The sequence below is a fragment of the Manis pentadactyla genome, chromosome 16, assembly GCF_030020395.1.
Source record: "Manis pentadactyla isolate mManPen7 chromosome 16, mManPen7.hap1, whole genome shotgun sequence".
Taxonomy (NCBI): domain Eukaryota; kingdom Metazoa; phylum Chordata; class Mammalia; order Pholidota; family Manidae; genus Manis; species Manis pentadactyla.
The window spans coordinates 19100255-19106634 of NC_080034.1; the positions used below are offsets into that span (position 1 = coordinate 19100255).

The 6380-nt window shown below is 44.8% G+C and overlaps 1 protein-coding gene across 2 annotated transcripts in view; it reads right to left on the reverse strand.

Moving 5' to 3' along the window:
* FAM83B (family with sequence similarity 83 member B) overlaps window positions 1–5993 on the reverse strand; it is an 86386-nt gene extending 80393 nt beyond the window's left edge. Inside the window, exon 1 of one of the 2 annotated variants that reach the window (XM_036916330.2) lies at window positions 5289–5993. The gene's annotated coding sequence lies outside the window, so the exon portion shown is untranslated. Of the gene's footprint in view, window positions 1–5044; window positions 5197–5288 lie in introns of those variants that run through there. The other variant, XM_036916331.2, reaches the window with a different exon arrangement.
* Window positions 5994–6380: the final 387 nt, after the last annotated feature.

The following is a 6380-nucleotide window of genomic DNA, read 5'->3' on the forward strand; positions in this document are numbered from 1 at the left end:
AGACTTTTGCATGACATTAACAGAGAAATTCTAGACATATGCTGTAATTTTAATTTTCTTCTTTATCTCTTTTTTATTTTCTACTGAAATTTCTATTTAAAGAAAGGTTCATTTATATGTTGAGTGGGGCCTTTACTTAGGTCTGACCTTTGAACTTTTCTACATTAGACATTGAACTCCAAGTACCTTTCTTGTGATAAATCTAGTCCTTGATTCATCAATTAACAAATATTTCAACTTACTGAACAGCGAGGCTGTCAGAATGTCAACATGCAGTTTTAATAACATTATTATCCTTCTTTTTACTGTTTTATTTGTATTTTCATTTGAATATTTTATTGCAACTTGAACTTATAATTTTATAAGGTTTTGGAAAATTGGAAAATGCAAGTCTTGATGTTATAAATAAAATGTTTATCTAATAAATTGAATTTAATCAAGGCAAAAATGGAAATTCCTGGACATGCCAAATGAGGCAAATCTTCACTGATTTTTTTCTAATCAGTGATATTTGTTTAATCATTTTAGATGAACCAGTTTCTAAAATTTATTAGATGTTACCTTGCTTTTTTTGTTACTTTTTTGAATTAAAGCATAGTTGATATACAATATTATACTGGTTTCAATTATACAACATAGTGATTCAACAGTTACACACATTATTAAATCCTCACCCCATCTTAGTATAGTTACTGTCAACACAGAAAAATGTTACAGAACCACTGACTATGATTTCCATGCTATACTTCCACTCCCATGACTAATTTATATTATGATAAAGATTTTTGTGCCTCTTTATCCCCTTCGCCCACCCAAATCTTTGGTTTTAATGAGATGATCACTGTACACATATTCTACTGTGAAGGAAAAGAACAATTTTTTAAATGTATAAAATTTTAGAAATCTATTGAATATTGTATTTAACTTTCAAAGTATAACTGACAAGTCTATTTATAATTTATCTTAACTATTACAGAATAGAATTGCCCTTGTAATATATGCTATTTGATTTCCAATTATTTGACTCGTTGATTTATAGAAACATAATGTACATAGAAAGTAGAGAACTGTACTGATAAGGGATGACAGACGGAAGTAAAAATAAATAGGTGAACAGATGGAGAAATAGACAAAGAGAAGTAGGGAATGGCAGGGAAGGAAAAAGAGAAGATGAAACATAAGGTAGAAAAATGAAGAGAAAGGATGGGAAGGGATGCTGGAGAAGGGAAGGGAAGACAGAGGAATAGAAACAAAGGGAAGAGAGGGAACAAGGAGGGACAAAAGAGGCCAGAAATGATACAATAAGGCAAAAGGTTAAAAAACAACAGATGAGAAAAGAAAAGAAGGGTTGAGACTGGAAAAAGGAATCATTGGTGAACACTGTCAGTTGGTTCCCTACTCTAAAAACAACTTAAATTTTATTTCGCCCTTCTCTAAAAATAATTCAGAAGTTACACTATTTGGAGAAAAATACAATTCTTTCAAAACACCAGGAAACAGCTGTTGAATGAATCAGATGAAACTAAGTATTTTGAGCAATGTGTTAAGAAAGCAAGCCATCACTGCTTGTGCATGCATATAAATGACAGCCTAGACAAACATCCCATGTTGAGTGATGCTGTTACAGACATGGAGCTGGGAGATGCCACTTTTTGGTGCTTTGAAAACAGCCTTTCCTTCCCCCCTGAGTAATGCTTATACAATCAGAGAAGCAACCTGATGAAAAATGATAAACAAAACACTTTGAAATGAAAATTTGACAACAGAAGTGCAGACGATGAACTTCCCAGTCATACCATGGGGAGATGTTAGTTAACATCATTTGCTGGTACCCTCAATATGGAGTGATCACAAAGAATTTCAGATCACAAAGAGTTTCAGAACAGAATGGGGCACACCAGTGAAAAACCTCAGAGGCCAGTAGAATTTGAGTACTTGGTCAAAATTGCAACTAACTTAGGTCTGCTAGGTTCAACTTCACAAATGATTAATGAATACATACAATATCTGCTTGAACCCTCAGAGAATATAAGGGAAATACTAAGTAAGTAAGTGAGATTCATTAATTTTTATTTGTACTTAAAATTATCATTAGGTCCCTATGAGCTTCAGAAGATCCAGGAATAGTGTTGTGTTACCTTCAGATCCCCAGAATGGAACACATTGCTCTGAGTATAGTAGTCAATACATACATGTTTAATGAATGGATAGAGTATAAGAGCACACAACTATAACCTTTATATATCAACTGCCTAGCTTTTGTTTAAGCTCTGTGAAACAGGCCACTGCAGTAACATTAGGATTGTACCTAACCCTATGCCAGTACTCAGCAGGCTGACCATTACTATTTTATCTACCCCAGGAAGGGTGCAGTCTACAAATTACTAGACACATTGCTCAAAAAATAAATGTCATGTGCCTTTAGGGGACACCCAGCCTCACTCTTAAGGACAATGTGAAAAGAAAATGAAATACAAACTGGGTAGTAATTAGATGTCCCCAGAGGAAAAGTTTCTCCCTATCAGTCATGATCGTATGATTCAAGCACTTCCCAAGACAGACGTGCCCAGTGGGTGAATATCCCTTCTGTCTGGATCATCTCTCCAAGTCAGGCTCATCTTTTTCCCAGCATCAGAGCTACTGAACATAACTTTTGCCTCCCTGATCCCCCACCACTACCTCCTGCACACGTTGGCCTCCCTACTCTTTAATCAACTCCTCTTTCCCAATCCTGGAGTCAGCTTGCCCCACTCTGCTTCACCTCCACACATACCCTTTCTACGGAACCCACCTTTTCCTTAACCCCTGGGTCAGCAGCCCACTGTACTAAGCCTCCAGATGACTGTCAATCCCCCAGGGAACCCACACCGCCCTTACAGACTGGGACACATACCTCAAAATAGTGCCAATGCCCACCGGCCCACCTCACTAGGATGAGTCACCTGAGGGCTGTAGCACATTTTCTCAGAGAAATGTAGGTGGATATAGCTGTATAATATTTAATCCACGTCACCCTTAAAATACATAAGCATAATTTAGAACTCTATTTCCATGGAGGGGAATGTATTCTGATTTTCAAAAAATACATTTACCAACAAGTTCTAAAATACATCCCACTTCCAGATTAGAAATATTTAATGAACAAAAATACATTTCAAAATTAACAGTAACACTATGTTACTCCAACTCTGAATTGTGTAACATCCCTGAAACAGTCATATTTTGCATGTTACCGAGAAACAGACATGCCAATTTACCTACCTAGCTCAACGCCGGCAACATGTAATTTTACAAATAATTAAATTAAGCTAAGTGGGGCCTTTTCAAAAGGTCTCCTCCATCCAGATGTATGTTATAGAAGTGGCCTGCTTTCCAAAGATCACATTTTGACCACAAGATTCTCCAGATTTAAAGTACAAAGTTACATCTTGGAAACTCATTATTATGGAATGTAATTGAATCAGAAACAGAGAGGTGAGCTACTGGAAGGTGAATCACGGTCAAGAAAATATGCAATGTATGAATGTCCACCGTACACTGTAAGGGGATAGGTAGCAGGTATGTAGCAGTAGGGCACAAAATAGAAAGAATAATGAAATTAATTAATGCAACCCCAAAGACTTTAGTCAGCCACAGGTAAGGTAGTAATTTCCAGAGAGCAATCACAGGAGACATCACTGAGTCAGCACCCGAGGTGTGGTTTGTCTGTCTACGCAATCCTTTTCAGCAGCTGTTCAATTGCTGATGCTTCCCACAGTAGATTCTGAGCATCTGCCCTCTAGAATGTGCCAGCTTTAAAGGCAGGATCCACCCCAGGCCCTCAGGCAGGCTCTGCAGAGGGCAGCCAGCACCCTTAATAGGGGTGTACACTACGCGGGTGTGGGCGCAAAGCTCCAAAGAAAAGGAGTGGAATTCGGAACTGGAAGGTGTGGGAAGTCCATCATTTTGGGAACTGCAGGAAGACAGAGACAAAACTAACACAACAAAGCACCACAGCACCCCCGCTTCATCCTGTTACACACCATTCTCATCCTTTAGTTATTTTGAAAAACCAAAAAGACCAGCTTTCTCTTCTAAGTCCCTTTCACCGCTGTCCCCTTTCCTATTTCTCCTCTGGACTGATTCAGCCTCAGTCACAGAGTTCCCTGGGGTTCTAGCATTTGTTGGGAATGAGAAAGAGCAAGAGCGGAGGGGCCTGCCAGGAACCTAGAACAACGCCTTGCAAGTGGGAACCTGGAAATGAGTTAGACTTCAGAGTCTAGCCTTGACTGTTTGCCACCAGCATGTCTTTTTCTTAGTGTTCTGGCCTCGTTAGCTCTCACCGCCTCTTCTGCAGGTCACTTAAAGACCCTCGAACCTCTAACCTCACCACTCCGTGCATAGTCAACGTGCTATCTTGTGTTCCCATAACCTCTTCTGTGCCTTATTAAGAAAGCACTGTTGTCTCTTTACATATTCATGATCCCAACACCTAACACACATGCACGTACCTGCCTCCTCACCCACTTTATGCAGGTAGTAATTCCCCCCAATACCAATATGTCACAAAGCCTAGGCCGGAAGTCTCCAAGCTACCTCTACAGGAGCAATGTCCTCCGGTCACACTCTCCTTTTTAAGGCCACCACAACCGAGAACACGGGTTCTCAAAAACTGTTTTGGACCAGAATCACCTGGCGAGCTAACCAAGGTCGCACACCCAGGTTCAGAATAACTCAAGTTTGATGCGCACAGGTCCCAACTAACCCGGGGGCAGAGGCGGAGTCTGGTACAAATGGGAAAAGAGATTTTATGCAGAAAAATCTCGCGTTCGCCTCCCCAGTCCCGCTCCCCACTGAGACCCGCGGGCACGCCCGCCGCCTCCCCGCTCTGCCCGCCGCCCCGCTGCGCTTGCCCCGCCCGTCCTACCGCACTTCCTCCCCGGGCCGCCCGCCGCGCCCCAGCCGACCCCGCCGGCTCCCGGGGCAAAGAGGAAGCAGACCCCGCGTCCGCGGAGGGCGGCGCCTGCCCCGGAGGAACCCGAGCCCACCCCGTCTCACACTCAACTTTTCAAACTTCGCAGCGCTTCCTCCCCGGCACCGCGGCGCAGGGGGCGACCGCGAGCTGCGCCCGGGCGCGTCCTGATCCCGCGCGGTGGTCGCGGTCCCCGCCCCGCGGGGCGGCCCTGGGGGCAGCCCGGGCCTGGCCGCCCCGCCCGCCCCTGCCCGCGCCCGCCCGGAGCCGGGGGCCCACTCCCGGCCAGGAGCGCCCCGAGTCCCACACGGCGGCCTCCCGGGAGGCGGCGAGTTACCTGCGAGCGTCAGGTCGGCGGCGGGCAGCGCATTCCGCCCGACCGCGCCTCCCCGCGCCTGGTGCGGAGCCGAGCGAGGGCGGGCGTCCCCCCGGACGGGCCGCAACAAGTCGGCGGCCGTGTGTCACCCCAGGCCCCGCGCAGCCGGGGCACCTCGGAACCTGTCTGAGCTCAAACCCAGCCCTGCCCCAGCAGAGCACAAAGCCTTTTCCAGTGCCCGCCCTCCTGCCAGCAGCGTTACGCGTCCCGGCCTCTGGGCCCGGGCCAGTGAGCGGCGCTCACCTGGGCGAGGGCGGGCGGCGGCGGAGCGGGGCTGAGCTCCCACCCGCCGCCCTTCCCGGGCTCCGGAATGTGGGGGGAAGGCCGAGGGCCGCGCCACCTGCGAGACACTGGGGCGCACTGAGCCCCGGTGCGTGACTCCAATCAGCAGCCGGCAGGGCAGACCCCTACTCACCCGCCTGCGCGTTTCCGGGTTGGGAAAAGAGCAGGAGGTGAAGAAAAGGTGGGACTTGAAGGGCTTGTGCAGAAAAGTGTTTCTCTTTTTTTCATGAAATTAGAATTTTAAGCATCATCAAAGATTTGGTACAGACTTTGGACTGGCCTGGTCACTGACTTGGGATGAAAAGACATTTTAAAATAAGAATATCTGCGTGAAAAGCAGATCACTCTTGGGGGGATGCTATGGAGCGACAATGACACGGAGACATTATAATTCATTTTTAACAAAAAATAATTATAGCAATTAATAAAATTCATTTTTATGTCCTTGTCTACAACTCAGTACGTCTCAGTGTTCCTAACAATTACATAGTCTTCAAAATACTGCCGTTTGGCAAATGTTAAAAATTTATCTTAGTACCAGAAGAATGAAATGTAGTAATAACAGGCATAAGATTCTGGCATGATATGTAAATTACCATAAAATGGGATTGACCTTAAAAATTATTTTTATGGCTACTTTGCCCTACGTGAAATACTTGGGGAAAATGCTCAGCTGTTGGGATTTGAGTTAGGTCTTGATTGCTGAGTAGACTTGGGCAAGAGAATGAATGAAATTTACAACATTCTAGATGTTGAAACACAGCAAAGGCC